The sequence below is a fragment of the Macaca thibetana genome, chromosome 15, assembly GCF_024542745.1.
Source record: "Macaca thibetana thibetana isolate TM-01 chromosome 15, ASM2454274v1, whole genome shotgun sequence".
Lineage (NCBI taxonomy): Eukaryota > Metazoa > Chordata > Mammalia > Primates > Cercopithecidae > Macaca > Macaca thibetana.
This window is the reverse complement of record NC_065592.1, coordinates 58,860,705-58,878,435: the sequence shown is the minus strand read 5'-3', so window position 1 is coordinate 58,878,435 and position 17,731 is coordinate 58,860,705. Positions and strand designations below refer to the sequence as shown.

Below are 17,731 nucleotides of genomic sequence, written 5' to 3'. Positions count from 1 at the left end.
ACTAGAAGCTGGAGATGCTGTTGTGAAATAAGATAGACACGGTCTCTGCCCTCACATTGTCCCAGAAAAAATTATTTACCGACTTGTGGTTAGTGAATTGTTCCTGACATGCCTATTGGAAATTCCAGTCCCATAGAATGTGGTTAGATAGGTAATGTTTCTCTTGTGCCTTTGAATATTCTGATTCTTAAATAACAATGGAACAATCTGAGCACCCATATGTACCAGATATTACACTAGGCACAGCAAGTTCAAGAATCATTAAAATACTTGGCTCTTGCCTTCAAAGAACCAACAATGAAAGATGAACATACACCATATACATAATGAAAGATTCTGTAATAGAGGTATAAAAAAGTGAAAGCACAGAAGTTACTCATTCTTGCAAAGAGTATGGTTAGTCGCAGTCCAGAGGAAAAGGGTTGGGAAGTTTTCACAGGAAAAAGTAAGGGTTGAGCCAGATCTTTAAGACTCAAAAGGATTTAGTCAGATAGTGAAACGAGCGAAAATAATTCCAGTAAAAGGGAATAGCTTGAGGAATGGCCCAGAGACATGACAGTGGTGTTTGGAGAAATGGCAATTAGACAGACATTCTGTCTACTCGTTTCCCTGTTACATCCCAAAAAGGAAAGACTCAGACCCAGAGACTGTTCTGGTTAAATGTTTCAGTGTAAAGTTAAGACCGGTCTACCAGTCTTAACTATCATTTGAACACCTGGAAAATCTCTAAGCATATCAAAGCATGCACGGCTTTCTGAGGCTTACCACATATTAAACTTGAATTTCTATACAAGCAGATGACAAGTTTAATAGGCAAATAATCTTGACGTATAGGATCCCCCATGTCAACACTAAGTTGAGACTCAAGTTAAGGAAGTACAGTATGTCCTTTAGCAAAATTGATAGGCAGTTCTCAGTTTTACTGTGGATGACTTTAACTTGAGTATAACCGATAATGCTCATACCATGGATTTCTGTAAGATAGATTACTGCAGGTCAAGGGCAAACTACATCTGATGGAGACAGCATAGAATAGTGATAAGCTCTGAAACAAAATTGTCTTGGTTTTGAACCCCAACTCTTTTACCTGTTAGGCTTGACCTTCCTGAGTCATACAAAGTCGTTTGGCCTCAATTGTGGATAACAACTGCACGTGCTCCAAGGGGCTGTCATGAGGATTAAATAGTACATGTAGTGTTCAGCCTGATGCATGTACAACATTGGCATTTGCAAGCTGTTGTCATAAAGTAATGGTGAAGAATTTGAGCTTCCTAGATCTTACCTAGATCTAAATCCTGCCTCTGTCAGATCTTTGACAATTTTCTTAGTTTCTGTGCCTTGATTTTCTTGTCTAAACCAAGAGAAAATAGCACAGAGTTATTGCAAAGATTAAATAAGAAAGTATATATGATATGATTACCACAATACCTAGCACATAGTAGGTCTTCAAAAAGGCAGTTCTTGTTAATATTATATAATTTACAATAAGAAAAATTTTGTTTTCTCATAGTCATATTTTCTAAGCTTTTTAAAATTAATTTTGAATACATTATTGGTATCTAATAAGAACCTATGGTTGGCCCTTTTGTATAGTAAATATACACTGATGACTATTCATTTGTATTAAAAATTTTCCCAGGTAGCTTCTGCTTGACTAAAGTATTTCCTCCTTTCTATTTTAGGATTTAGCCTTCATATAATTAATATCTATTAATACATGTGTTTGCTTTAGGGAAGTGTTGGGATTGGCCTCCCTGGAAAGCAGACCCTGTGATGTACCAAGAAATGTGAAAGGTATATTTATTGGGAAGTAAAATGAAAGAAAAGAAGGCAGGATTGGGCAGAGATAGCCATCAAACCTGTTGCAGGCTGACAAGGTCTAGGCCAAAGTGGAGATGTAGAGCAAGATTTGCTTGGTAATGTCATCAAGAGCTTGGTGGAAAAGGCTAAGTCCTTGTTACCCCTGCCTTGTTCAATTTCTGGCCAGAGCCATCCTGAGAAGTATAAAACCTTGGCCACCAACACCTTGCTTATTCCAGAGTTCCCCAGATGGATTTGCCCTTTACTTGAAAACTAAGATGGATTGTGAAGGTGATCATAGCTGAAGGCCTTCAGCTAATGGAGTTCATCATAGCAGCAAGTCCCTTCTTGAAGGGACATCCGAACAGTGGGTGTCTGTGTCTACTACAGAAGATTTCAGGAGGTAATGGTAGTAACGGACCTAATTTAGTACTTCCCTACATTTTCTTAGCCTCGCCTATCCCTGGACTTTAGCCACTTTCTCAATGAAGAGTCCCAGCCACCTCCAATACCCCTGCACCTCTTAACACTAGCAACTGCTTCAGCTCCCCTGGGATGAGATATAGGTTCATATTCAGCATTTACTGCACTCCCCATGGCAGAAATTGCAGCAGCTCTGATGCTCATCCTAGGCAGCCAAACTTACAAAGGCTTTGGTTCTTCACACTTCTGAGCTCAGATGAGGCCCATGCTACATCTGAGGACATGGGATCTGGCCAGGTAACACGACCTGCTAGAAGTAGAGGAGAGTTAATGTCCCATGGACTGAACTTTGATCAATGAGAAACAGAAGATAAGGATTAAGCAAAAAAAAAAAAACAAAAAACAAAAAACCTCTTCTACTCCCTTGTGCTCAATGGAATGTCCCTGAATGCAGTGATTCCATATAGCCTACATGGATGAAGTCCCACAAGATTGAGCATTCATCTTTGTTTTCTTATGACATCATGGCCAGCTTAAAAACATACTACCTTGCATTTTCTTTACTTTTATCCCAACTTCATTTCTCTTTTATTCTTCTCTCTTGCTTCCCAGTTGCAAATAACTACGTTATATTTTAGTACACACGCTGAGGTTTGGCTCATTTCCCTGGGACCTGGCCTAAGAAAACAATTAACAACTGTTCAGTGCCTACTATGTTCCCAGTACTGTTCTAGGAGCTTTAAATGTATCCTCTCATTGTCTTCTCCAAACAATCCAATGACCTAGGTATTCTTAGTATCTTCATTTCTGTTTTATAGATGATGTGAGAAACTAGGGCACAGAAATGTTGGGCAACTTTCATAGGCTTCTACAGCTAGTAATTAGCAGATCTAGGATTTGAACACAGTCTTGACTCCAGAGCCCAGGCCCTATTCTGTTTCTGCAGTTGAATTTGATTCTCAAGTCTGTCTCTAAGTTAAATACTCATATATGGTGCAATTCCATGGCAAAAATGGAAGCCACATGTCATCCAATGGAAGTGCTGCTGAGCCAGACGTTATGTGAAAAATGTTTATCTAACCAGAAAAGTTGAGCCAAGTGAAGGAATATCAACCAAAAGTGAGATCTTTGGAGGAACAATTTGAAGGTCTGGATTCTCTCTGGCTTCCTCAGTTTAGTTAGCCATTTAAATTTGGGTAAAGCACATGATCATTCTATGCTTCAGTTTCCCTGGCTACAGTATGAAAATACAATTCCTAGGCTGCCTGTCTCTCATCACTTGTGTAAGAACTGAATACATTATGACTAGGAAAGCATTTCTAAATACTAAATTGTTATTATCATCTCCATAAGAGTAATTTTATTAATAAAAAGCTTACTAACTTTAATGTTACTAAAATTTAGATCAACTTTTACATCTCAGAAAAAAGGACTGAAGACACTAGACTGATATAACACGAATTTAAGACAATTAACAAAAGTAAGGCAAAGGGAAAAGAACAGTTGCAAAGCAAACACGTAGGGACAGATCAGTGCGTAGCATAAACGCCATCCTTGCTAGTGATAGAACACACATTTTGTTCTATGCTTTCTGGCAGCTGACACAAGGAAGAAAACACCATCAGCTACTGGGGTTCCAGTATCCACAAATCGATAATGAACCGATGGCCTGAAAATTTCTGAAACTGACAGCAGAGACAAATTTCACTATTGGTCTGCACAAAGAGGACATCACAAAAATAATGAATAATATCCTCGATAATATTCTAGCAATACATGCATTTTTCCCTCAGTATAGGCTGATGACAACACACCAGAGTGTGACTGTATAAAATAACCCTGAAAAGAGCCCACTCTGAAGCAGTCTGCAGCCTTCTGGCTCAATCCTGGGTTAGCTTTTAGAATTCCTAGACAAAACAGAAGCTTATACTAACAATAACAATAACAAAAATATTAATAGCTAATTCATTCATTTATTCAACTGATAGTGAGCAACTCCATGAGCTAGGCACTGAAGATACAACAGTGAACAAAACACATAAAAATCCCTGCTCCCATGGAGCTTCATTCTAGGCAGAGAAGATAGAAAATAACAAATAAATAAGTTAAATACATAGTATGTTGGTAATGATAAAAAGAAAAGTGGAATATTTATCATTACCCATGTGGAAAAATAGAAAAGTGAGACAGAAAGGCAATACAAGAATTAAAAACAATTAAAGTCGTGGTATATGTTCTCATACAATATATACCCCAGAATGCATGCATAAACCTGAACCCTTTAGAGACTATAATATTATGAGGCATTAATGGTTTTTGTTTTTTCCAAGTGGCTTTCAATCAGTAACTGTATGTTAGCTATATGAAGGTGAGTATACATATATATTGTGAAAGCAAAAATTGAATCCGACAAAGTTAAACAGCAAGGATAAACTTTATTCAAGGCAATTACAATAGGAGAGAGAGGCCAGAAATCAGCCTGCTCAACACCACTATAACAAGGGGTGGGAGGAACTTTGGGACTAGTATGAGCTAGTGGAAGGGAACTAGAGAACACTGGAGGATGGGGGCACGTTGATCACTGGGGTGTGTGAAGCACACTGAGTTTGCAAAATACTTTTCTCTGTGATTAGGTTATCTCTGCTTGCTAATTGGCACCCACTGAAGTTAGGCTCCTACCCTCCCTTAGAGACTGGTAGACAGGGGTGCTATCTTTCATGATTATTACATTTCAAAGGGTTGGCTCACATCTCCTTGAAAAAGACTTCCCTGAGTAGTACAACAGGCAAGAGGCTTTTAAAAATATTTACATCTCAAAAGGGTAGAGAAAGGATTTACAATTACAATTTTTTCTTGTGTAAATGCTCTAGAAAAAAAAGAGGTCAGGGGCTCAGAGTCTGGAAGAAGCCTGTCAAGTTTAGTCAAGCTGAGGGAAACATCAAGGCCTCCTTGATCAACAGGTATACACTCACATACACTTGCTTCTAATTTATCTTTAAAATATATGCTATGCTATCAGTGTTCAAAATGTTTTTTCTTTATTGTGCCATATTTATCTGACAGAACCTGCACAGTAAGCATTTTTAAAGTATGTTATAATTGCATGAAAATCACCTTATATCACAAATGATGATATAACCAACAGCAAAAATAATTCTTTGTACATAATCCATCATTGCTAATAGGATAAAGGCAAGTCAATGGAAGTATGATACAGGTGTTCCATAAATGTATTTGTGTAGATTGATTATTGAAGTTTGCTTGATTTCATGCTCCATGCATTTCTTCTTAAAGTATCAGAATATGTTTATTAAATTATTTTTTGCATTTTAAGAGCTTCTGGGGAGTATGTCTGGATGTTCTTTTTTTTAATTTATTTATTATTATTATTATACTTTAAGTTCTAGGGTACATGTGCATAACGTGCAGGTTTGTTACATATGTATACTTGTGCCATGTTGCTGTGCTGCACCCATCAACTCGTCGGCACCCATCAACTCGTCATTTACATCAGGTATAACTCCCAATGCAATCCCTCCCCCCTCCCCCATTCCCATGATAGGCCCCGGTGTGTGATGTTCCCCTTCCTGAGTCCAAGTGATCTCATTGTTCAGTTCCCACCTATAAGTGAGAACATGCAGTGTTTGGTTTTCTGTTCTTGTGATAGTTTGCTAAGAATGATGGTTTCCAGCTGCATCCATGTCCCTACAAAGGACACAAACTCATCCTTTTTTATGGCTGCAAAGTATTCCATGGTGTATATGTGCCACATTTTCTTAATCCAGTCTGTCACTGATGGACATTTGGGTTGATTCCAAGTCTTTGCTATTGTGAATAGTGCCGCAATAAACATACGTGTGCATGTGTCTTTATAGCAGCATGATTTATAATCCTTTGGGTATATACCCAGTAATGGGATGGCTGGGTCATATGGTACATCTAGTTCTAGATCCTTGAGGAATCGCCATACTGTTTTCCGTAATGGTTGAACTAGTTTACAATCCCACCAACAATGTAAAAGTGTTCCTATTTCTCCACATCCTCTCCAGCACCTGTTGTTTCCTGACTTTTTAATGATCGCCATTCTAACTGGTGTGAGATGGTATCTCATTGTGGTTTTGATTTGCATTTCTCTGATGGCCAGTGATGATGAGCATTTTTTCATGTGTCTGTTGGCTGTATGAATGTCTTCTTTTGAGAAGTGTCTGTTCATATCCTTTGCCCACTTTTTGATGGGGTTGTTTGTTTTTTTCTTGTAAATTTGTTTGAGTTCTTTGTAGGTTCTGGATATTAGCCCTCTGTCAGATGAGTAGATTGCAAAAATGTTCTCCCATTCTGTAGGTTGCCTGTTCACTCTGATGGTAGTTTCTTTTGCTGTGCAGAAGCTCTTTAGTTTAATGAGATCCCATTTGTCAATTTTGGCTTTTGCTGCCGTTGCTTTTGGTGTTTTAGACATGAAGTCTTTGCCCATGCCTATGTCCTGAATGGTACTACCTAGGTTTTCTTCTAGGGTTTTTATGGTATTAGGTCTAACATTTAAGTCTCTAATCCATCTTGAATTAATTTTCGTATAAGGAGTAAGGAAAGGATCCAGTTTCAGCTTTCTACTTATGGCTAGCCAATTTTCCCAGCACCATTTATTAAATAGGGAATCCTTTCCCCATTTCTTGTTTCTCTCAGATTTGTCAAAGATCAGATGGCTGTAGATGTGTGGTATTATTTCTGAGGACTCTGTTCTGTTCCATTGGTCTATATCTCTGTTTTGGTACCAGTACCTGCTGTTTTGGTTACTGTAGCCTTGTAGTATAGTTTGAAGTCAGGTAGCGTGATGCCTCCAGCTTTGTTCTTTTGACTTAGGATTGTCTTGGAGATACGGGCTCTTTTTTGGTTCCATATGAACTTTAAAGCAGTTTTTTCCAATTCTGTGAAGAAACTCATTGGTAGCTTGATGGGGATGGCATTGAATCTATAAATAACCTTGGGCAGTATGGCCATTTTCACGATATTGATTCTTCCTATCCATGAGCATGGTATGTTCTTCCATTTGTTTGTGTCCTCTTTTATTTCACTGAGCAGTGGTTTGTAGTTCTCCTTGAAGAGGTCCTTTACATCCCTTGTCAGTTGGATTCCTAGGTATTTTATTCTCTTTGAAGCAATTGTGAATGGAAGTTCATTCATGATTTGGCTCTTTGTTTGTCTGTTACTTTAAAATGCTTTGTGACACTGAAGATGTCACATATGATTTAAAAAAATAATAATAATAATAATAATAGCCCTGAACATAACCCCCGTAGCCTAGGAAGAAATTTAATAGTATTTACATAGAAGTTATCTTGGCATCCATTTCTCTACCATGTGCAAGAATCAGTTTTCAATTCAAACTCAGTCTGGAAGCTTTTCTTCCTTCCAAAGGGAATAGAATTAACAATTCCCCCTAGTTCTACTATTACGGAGATTGTAGACAGAACAGACTGAATGAAAGATAGCAGTCAGATGATGCCCAAGAGTGACAAAAAACAGTAGATCCAGACAAACAGAAAGGTAAATCATTCTGGAGGGGTCTTGAGGCCAACAGTGTGGGGGACCATCACCTTCCTTCAATACACTTCGAGATCTAAGTAAAATAATTCAATAATCAAGATTTTTTTGCTATTACTAACAAACAGGTATAAAAAGAAATGATCATTTTAATGAAGGTCAGTTGGGAACAGCAAGAATCATAGAAATAAGTGGGCTATAGATAACAAATGAAAAGAAACACAAATGAAACCAAATTGGACATACACTTTGCTAACTGTTGGAAAGGAAGGATTAGAAATTTTGACAGAAACCTACAATTATTTTACTTAGAGTTTATAAATAATTATGCTTAAGGTACTGTAACTTCTATACAGTTTCCATCCCAATGTGCTGTTTCAATTATTTCAACTAAAACTCCTGTATTGTTCATAAAGGCTAGAGTATAGGAGGTCCCTTTAGGCATCAAAGATGAGAATCCAAGTCAGAAAAATTCTAACTGACCCTTATGCTCAAGATTCCAGTGCTGAGCAGGACAGGGAAGACAAACAGAGCCATTTAAGCAAGTCTTATTCCTGTCTAGCATTGTTGCCATGACACAGTTTGGAAGGAAAAGGCCTATCAGCAACTTATTTCCCCTGTGCTTCAATGCGTTAAAGCATTTTCTCACAAGAAATACATGTGTAGTGTTTAAGGATCCTTGATAGAGCTCCTTGTAAACTGAACTCTCAGAGGTTGTCATTGGAGACCCACCATTTATTTTCTAAACAAAGGTCAAGATTAAACTTGAGGGATTTAGCCAAATCTCTAATACAAGAGGATTCAGTTAAGACTAGAGTTCACATCCTTATGACTAAACTTCACAAGAGAGAAAATGTTTCAGAGGCACTGGAGAGCAAGAGTGCCTGATTGATACACCCTTGTTATTTTAATATTGCCCTCTAGCACTTTTTGAAAATTAAGTCTCAGGAGGCAGTAAAACTCTCTTATTTTTATTTTTATTTTTTTCTGTTTTCATTTACTTCAACCCAGGATCATCATGTGACTGAGATGATCAGGTTCAAAAGAGAAGGGAAAATGTGGTATGGGTTTGTATTAGTCCATTCTCACACTGCTATAAAGAACTACATGACACTGGGTAATTTATGAAGCAAAGAGGTTTAATTGACTCACAGTTCTGCATGTTGTACAGGGAACATGGCTGGGAGGCCTCAGGAAACCTACAATCATGGTGGAAGGGTGAAGAGGAAGCAAGCATGTACTACATGGAGGAGTAGGACAGAGAGCACGAAAGAGTAAGTGCTACATAATTTTAAACAAGTAGGTCTCATGAAAACTCACTCGCTGTCATGATAACAGCAAGGAGGAAATCCATCCCCATGATTCAATCACCTCCCACCAGGTTCCTCCCCAAACATTGGGAATTTGGGAATTACAATTCTACATGAGATTTGGGTGGGGACACAGAACCAAGCCATATCAGGGTTTATGTTTCATTTTGTCTATCTGGCTTGATTGACCATTGTAGCAGGGATGGTATGTATATTGGAAAATGCATCAGGCAGGCGTAAGTAATCTCTATTTTCTTGGGATTTTAGTAGTTATTAAATAGAAGACATCATGCATCACTTTAGTCTGCAACAGTATTTTTTAAAGCAAAATGATCAGTTGAAAGTGGCACTAGGATTGTTTAAGTGTAGGTTCATTTATGGTTCATTTACAGTTTGTATGTAGTTTTGCCACTGTTTTGTATTCCTGACAGTCCCATGAGTCACTGACATCTTGTCAATTACAGTAGCCAACCTCTCTACCTGTATATCTGCAGAAAATTGGCTGAGATACAAATTTAGGAAATGTAAGGTGTCATTCTGTCAGTGAAAGTACAACAATGGCTCCAGGAAGTGGATAAAATTATCTCTCAAATGGAAAAAGGAGGTTTCAAGTTCCCTACCCCTCCTCCTTGGTTTTCATTATGTCCCCTCATTGTTTTTTATTTCAAACTTTGGATAGTGTGCAAGCTTCTTTACATCCAGGTTTTTAATCCCGCCAAGAAAACATTGTACTTTTGAGATAATCAAGCAGACAGCACTGCTCTTAATCTTGAGAAAAATAAAAGAAAAAAAAAATAAACCACAGAGCTGATGAGAAGACCCTAAAGGACTCAGAGCTTGTAATGAAACACATTATTTCCTTTAGTTTGAGTTTTTCCTTTCATGAGGAAAACTCTAAGATATACAAAAACAGTTCTTTATGGCTTGAGGCTCTTATATTGCTAATGGCTTTTGACAGTGGTATTACTGCTTGTTTAATCCAATTGAATTTGACTATTCATTCAGTAAGAAGATAAACTAGTTGACAGAGGAAATTTTTTTCAGTCACTGGTTCATATTAATGTCTGAAAATTCAATTGTCTAGAAAAGAAGAGATAGGGGTAGAAGAGAAGCCAGAGAGATGTAATTATAATCAACGATTTTCCTGAAATTTGAACTTGACTATGAAGAAAGTATTGTTTGTGGGAAGAAATAATGTTAATTCCCTAAAACACAGGGTGAGAACTTTTTAATGGAGTACACATAACTCATCAAACTATATTATCAAATATGTCTAACCCACTTTACACACACACACACACACACACAAACACACACCACCCTATGCTGCAGGTATATCAATCTTTATTGTTAACTAAATATAACACATTTCCTCCTTCCCCACTTCCGTGCCTTTGCACATTGTATTCTTTGTATCCTTTTCCTAGAATGCTCTCCTTTAAATTGATAAACTTATGCTTCAAAATGCAACAAAATTACCACCTTTTCAATGAAGTCCTTCAGGATCCCCCCAGTGTCCCATAGAAATTTGTATATCCTCTTAATTCAATGTTCTGCAACCTTCTTTGCACATTAGCACCCCTGGGATTTGGCATGATCCTATCAGTTATGCTGTCTCAGTGGGGTTTTATATGAGAAGGGGCTTCCTATGGGTGAGGCAACAATGGTTCTCTCTTGTGAGGTTGAAATTTCCAGCGTATGAGTTTAACTTGAAACACCCACAACTCCCCTTCCCCACCCCTACCCCATCATAAACTCTGGTATATCCACTTCCTATTCCATGGACAATCACTGCTCCAGTTATTGCTGTTGTCATAACATCTTGTGAATATTTGTTTCCGCCTCTCTTTCTGATACTAGACGGTATTATTCATTTTTATGGCCAATGTTCTCCTTCTCACAGTAAAGTATTTCACATATAGGAGGTGCTCAGTAAACGTTTGTTCAAAGAACAAGGGCATGAATGAATGAGTAAATGCCTGAATAACAGAATGATTTCTAGGACACCAGAGGACTTGGCATCCTTAATTGGTGAAGAGATGAACCAAAATACAGTTATACTCTTGTGCATGGAGTGGTCTGGGTAGCTTTAATCTGTCAGTAACCCTCAGCCATATGTTGCTATTGTGCATATAAAGTGTGAATAATCTGAATTGAGATGTGCTGTGAGTGCAAAACTTCACACTGGATTTAGGAGATAGTACAAATATCTATATATATCTACATATATGTATAAAATACATCAGTATCAAAAAGCAAAACATCTCAATTTTATGTTGATTACTTGTTGAAATGATATTTTGATCTATTGAGTTGCAGTATATTAGTAAAATTAATTTCACCTGTTTCTTTTTATTTTTCTAATGTGAATGGTAAAAAAAAATGCATATGTAGCTCACATGGCATGCATTATATTTCTCTTGAACAGCACTGGTCTTAAGAAATGAATCTCAGGCCCTGAATGGTTGAGTCTAACTTTGGCCCACTCAGATGAAAGTGTCTGTGCAGGGAAAGGAAGGAAGTTGATGTGCACACTTATTTCCTTGAAAGTGCGTTGATGCTATACTGAAGAGCACTGGGATCAACAGTAGTCTTTGAACAATTTCTGGTTCTCCATTACTTTCCAGGTATCTAGTGTGATCCATACTTCTCACTGTGCCTTTCATTACTTATCATTAGGTATTAGTTGTGTGCACCCTTCACCCCAGTGCCAAGGCTGTGTTACCTTCACTCTTAAGGTCCTTCACCTACTAATAACTTTCCCTTTACCAGGACAACACAGATGCTGCCCAAGCTGCAGTCTTCCTATGCCCTACCCCCAAGTATCTTACTGAGGCACCCCTTGCTATGGGTTCCCACTGCACTGATAGCATTTTCCACATTACATTGTAATTTGCTGTGTGTCTCAGTAACTAGCCTGTAAGTTCTTTGAAGGCAGAGACTGTCACAATCAATATTTAAATGTTACACACCAAGAGAATGAATCAGTTCAGTGATTATCTAATTTGCCCATAAATTTCCATCAAACATCTGCCCTAGAGAAATCATACTTCTTTTTAAAAAAACATACAGTATCTGACATAAAGAAAATATATCAAAGCCCTACCTGGAATCAAGCTTGATGACTAAAATCTACTTAATCCCCAAAAAGCCTTGTGTCAGGACCCACCTTCTGCAAAAGCATTACAGTTTATTATGGAAAAGTGATTGCTAAAACATGTTGGCTTCCTTTTCCCCGTCAGGAGGGCTCATTGCCGTGTTAACCTGAGGAGCCTGTGTATATTTGCCTTTGTCCCAGAAATATGTGAGTGTTCCTGTGCTGTGGAGAATTAGGCACTGGGCAGTTAAGAGAGGGAGAGAGAGCGCCCAGGATTGGAGTCCCAGTCTTCTAAATGCAACCTATAGCTCGGAAATAAATTAGACTTTTAAAAACAGATATTTATTGGAGGTACTCCTAACAAATTTTTACCTACTCAAGAAACCTGAGTCATACTTCTCATATTCCATTCTGGTGTACCTAACCTCAGCACACTTATGTGAGTACTAAAAACTTTTTGATGGCAACAAAAAAAGAGTGGTAAAAAACTTAAAAACTTTTTTTAACTTAAAAACTTTTTAAAACTTAAAAACTTTTATTAACTTAAAAACTTTTTGATGGCAACAAAAAAAAGTGGTTAAAAAAAAAATGAGAAAACATTTATATTATAAATAAAATCCAAGACTGAGTGCAGTGGCTCATGCCTGTAATCCCAGCACTTTGGGAGGCCAAGTGGGGTGGATCACTTGAGGTCAGGAGTTTGAGAGCAGCTGGCCAACATGGCGAAACCCCATCTCTACTAAAAACACAAAAATTAGTCAGGCATGGTGGTGCACATCTGTATTCCCAGCTATTTGGGAGGCTGAGGCAGGAGAATCGCTTGAACCCAGAAGGCGGAGGTTGCAGTGAGCCAAGATTGCACCACTACACTCCAGCCTGGGCGACAGAGAGAGACTCCATCACAAAAAAATAAATAAATAAAATAAAATAAAATCCAAAAATGGTTTATCATTTATTCCTTCACTCAGTTAACTCTAAAATTTATGTCTACACATGCCTCCCTAAGAAAGAGCTGATAAATCTTGACCACTGAGGTCAAGAAAATAGTTCTAGATTCATCTGTTCCCTCTTTTGCATAACCTAGTGTTTTCCTGTCTACACAGTCTAATCTGTGCTAGGTCATCCTCTTGTAATTCAGGAACCTTATTACTAATCACAGGTAGTTCTTGGCTTTTGTTTATAAACTTTCTCAAAGTATGGATTTAAAGAAGCGCATTTTCTCAATGTATTTCTACAAGAGGCAAAAAAAAACATGTCAACAAGTTTTACAAATGGCTGCTTGCCCTTACTTGCCTTTACTGTGATGCTGCAGTTCTCTGATCTTCCCCCCTGTGAGGACATAGCAAGAAGGCACCTTCCACAAGCCAGGAGGAAATTCTTCACCAGAACCCAACTGCACTGGCACCGTGATCTTGAACTACCAGCCTCCAGAACTGTGAGAAAATACATTTCTGTTATTTAAGCCACCCAGTATAGCGTATTTTGTTACAGCAGGCCAGATAGCTTAATATAGTTCATATTTGCAGAAGCTCCACCTAGATTATAGTGCTTGGACAAGAAAGAATAACTATGCTACCAAGATTTAACTACACCATTTTATTTCCCTTACACTTGATAGAATAGATTTCTAATTTAGGGCCCACCAGTGAATTTTAAGGGATCCCCTTTTTTTCTGGGGAGAAGGTTTATTACATTTGTCAACTTTTCATAAGGGATCTCTGATCTAAACCTCTTTTTAAAAATTGCTGTATGAGATGTCCACTGGGAAACCCACAGCTCATAAGCCAAATATCGGGATCAGGCTTCTGCTCCACAGACACATGATTAGACATCAGTAAATGAAGCATGAATATTTATCCCTTTCTACTTGTTTCTTTGGATACATTTCCCTTTCCAATACCAAGGTAAAAGTCTTGCCTTTAATGTGGTCTCTAAATTGTATACCTTTCTTCAAGAGAACTACTAAAATCAGACATGAAAGCTGTATAAAATATGATAGCTAAAATAAAGCTCTAAAACAACCAATAGTGGAGAAAATATTTTGAATCCACTTTGAGTGGGTTAGTACTGAGTGATAGGAAGCATATCTTAGAAAAGCTCACTTGAACATCAAGGGGAGCAGTTCCTCTTTCATTAATTCACATGCTTTCAGCTATTCCCTATCCAGATAGTCACCGTGGTGAAAGGAAATCTGCTGAAAACAAGGACCAAGCACTCCCTACATGTAAAAAGCTGACAGAGCACATCCGTTTCTAGCCACAGGACTCGCTTCTGCACTAGTCTCCAACCCTGAAAGGCACTTGTTTGTACTTCAGGGAGGTAAGGCTGGATGTCACCTCCAGATAGGTTCAGAGGGATAATTGTATCTATTCAAGACGTCTGTCAGCCATCACCATTACTAGGATCCTGAGTATCTGTTTAAATATATATATATGTGTGTATTTATATCAACATAAATTTATATATATCAATATACATAGATATATAGATATGTCTATATAAATACATATATAGATATAAAATATATCATTATACGTAATGTATTTTAAATACTATATATTATTATTTATATTATGACATATATAATTACATATAATATATTACACAATGTCTATATCTATATATCATGCACCCTACATGCTCTATTTTCCCAAGCAGATAGCCATCTTTTTCACTGCCTTAAAGGACTTTCAACAAGTTACTGTATATGTATATGTATACGTATATTTATATGTATATGTATTTGTGTATATGTATGTGTTTGTAGATATATGTGTGTGTGTGTGTGTGTGTATATATATATATATATATGCCAGCATTTTCTTGTACAGAGCAGTATTATGCCCATGTATTAGAGGAAACAAACTTTTAGAGGTAAGGTTTCATTGACAAACAATTTATTTAAAAAGCTTACGGAGAATTTCCCCGAAAACACTTCAGACTTTTTATTGTTTCATAAGGAATTAATGTTGTCCATCAGCAGGAAAAAAATGCAACACATTGCCTTAATTATTTAGAGGTTTCGCTTTTTTTGAGTAGTGGGAGGGATATGAATAAAACAAAAATATGCTTAAATTTTCCTAAATTTTTACCTTGGATTCCATTTACCACTACCTGTCAGAGAGACAGGTGGGAATGAGAGAGTGGCAGTGGTTGGGGTGGGGATGGAATGTGGGAACCAGGACTATGACTTTAGAGTTTTATTTCCACATCCAGTTTTCAAATCTGTCCTCGTTTTCATATTTTATTGGCAACTGGTTTGGAGTAAAGATGCTAAACATACCCATCTATGTGAAATACTTGAAAGACTATCAATTTAAATACAAAATCTGAAAGAAAACTGAAACAGTTCATCAATCTCAGGAAGTTTCAGGAATATCTAAATGCAATGAACATAATAAATTGATGACTGACTGGAGTTTTCTATTTTCTTCAAGACCATTGGAAATATTTTCATAAGAGTCTTTGAATTGTTTAAAGAGTCTATACTTCATATAGACTACTTAAATAGTCTAAAAGTATATAACAAATTAAAAAGAAGTTATAAAATTATAACTGCTATATGCTCCGATATTAACAACCAATTCTTTTTCAAAAGTGTAGGTGATGTTCTTAAGCAGCTGTGGCCAGAGTAGGTATCTGTGTCAGTACTAGTCTGGATTTGCCCCTCCCTTGTGTCCTGAATTTTTATATTTCTAACCCTTGCTGTTGATTTTTACAATATCCCACACTGCTCTATACTTGACTAGTCAATTCTCTGGTAACAGGATAATCTAAGGTGAAGAGTTTTGTGCACTTTGCAACTGTTCTAAATTTGTAGCTGCAAATGCAAGCTTTCCATCTCAGCCATGCAGGCTTCATCAACTATATTTCTATTGCTCTTGTTATTTCTATCTGTTTTGAATTGCCCCTACCACAAGAAGCAGAGCTGTGATGACACTTTTATGTAACTAATGTCAAATCCACAAGGTTTCTTACCTGAATCATCATGAGTGAAAGTGTTGGGATATCATCGTGGCTTTCAGAATGAATAAACCCTGCTCTCATTCAGCTGTGGTTTTCAAAGTTGCTTTCGTGTTGAAATTTAAGTGGGATTCTTTCTGATTTTTCACTACAGACACAAGCTTGGTATTTTAAGCAGGTCATAATCCTCAATGGACGTTTTTGAAAGATGCTGATTAACTGCTCAAGGAGGAAAAATAGTCTACATACTCTCACTCGGCAAACATTCCCCAAGTTTTTCAGCCTCTTTAGATATAATTAAAAGAGATAATGATGGTAGGGTGTCAGAAGGCTCCCGTTTTCCCACTGAAACCAAGGGGATTCAGATGAGGCTCAAATCAGTACAAATGGGATTCAAGTTAAGTCTAAGAATCTAATTTCTGAACCTAGGTCTTTAAATCTGTTAGACTAGTAAAAGGTTTGTTGTCAAGAGATTTTAGAAAAGAGGAGATAATTTGCATACAGTATTTATTGAGAATCTGCTAAATACTAGATAACTAGAGCTGCGAAGACACTGTTTCTGCTCCCATGGAGCATGCAGTATTGAATCAGTCAGCTAATTAGAGAAGAAGTTATGACAAAGTTTGGGGTATATTATGACACAGGAAATTCAGGATATTCTAGTATCAAGGAAAAGTAAAGAAAAGGACTTCTGGAAGAAGTGCTGCCTCAAAGGTACCCAAAGGGTGAGTTGGAATTAGTCATGAAAAGAAGGAGGTTTGAAGCACTCACCAAAGCGTTCATTTACTAGCGCAAATGAGAGCATGGTGGAAAAACATGGAACTGACAGCAACTTAGAATGGCTGGAATTCAAATGGAGAGAGTGAAATGATATGAGGTGAGTATGAAACCCAAGGTCATATTGGGGTGAAAATTGCAAGCCATGTTAAGGAATTCGTAATTTTTTTTTCCCTAAGGAAAATAGCCATTGAAGGTCTTCTTATTTTAGAAAGGACATCACTGGCAACGATTTGACCAATGAATTAGGGGCAAGTTAGGATGTAAGGAGACCAGGTAAGAGGCTACGAAAAGTAGTTGCAACTTGTACTAGGATAGTAGCTGAGGAAACAGGGAAGACTGGATGGAGTTAGGAAATTTCTAAAGAGTCAATTACTGTAGATTGATTGAACGCCAATGGGAAGGAGAAAAAGGGAAGCTAGACAATGGATACAGGGGAATTAAGATGATAGCCTGAAAGTAAGGGAATATACTGAAAATCAAAAATATAATCCAGGCTGGGCCTGGTGGCTCACGCCTATAATCTGAGCACTTTGGGAGGCTGAGGTGGGTAGATCACTTGAGCCTAGGAGTTCAAGGCCAGCCTGGGCAACAAAGTGAAATCCTGTCTCTACATAAAATACAAAGCTAGCCAGGCATAGTGGCATGCACCTGGAGTCCCAGATACTTGAGAAGCTGAGGTGGAAGGATCACTTAAGCCGGGGAGATTGAGACTGCAGTGAGCCATGATGGTGCAACTGCATTCCAGCCTGAGCAACAGAGCAAGATGCTGTCTCAAAACAAAACAAAACAAATATGGTTCCAGGAATTTAAGCATAGAACT

At 37.6% G+C, this 17,731-nt stretch overlaps 1 long non-coding RNA gene across 1 annotated transcript in view; it reads right to left on the bottom strand.

Moving 5' to 3' along the window:
• Positions 1-13,132: 13,132 nt before the first annotated feature.
• LOC126937622 (uncharacterized) overlaps positions 13,133-17,731 on the bottom strand; it is a 38,810-nt gene continuing 34,211 nt past the window's right edge. Inside the window, exon 4 of the long non-coding RNA XR_007719794.1 lies at positions 13,133-13,601. This is a non-coding gene — a long non-coding RNA (uncharacterized LOC126937622). The remainder of the gene's footprint in view (positions 13,602-17,731) is intronic.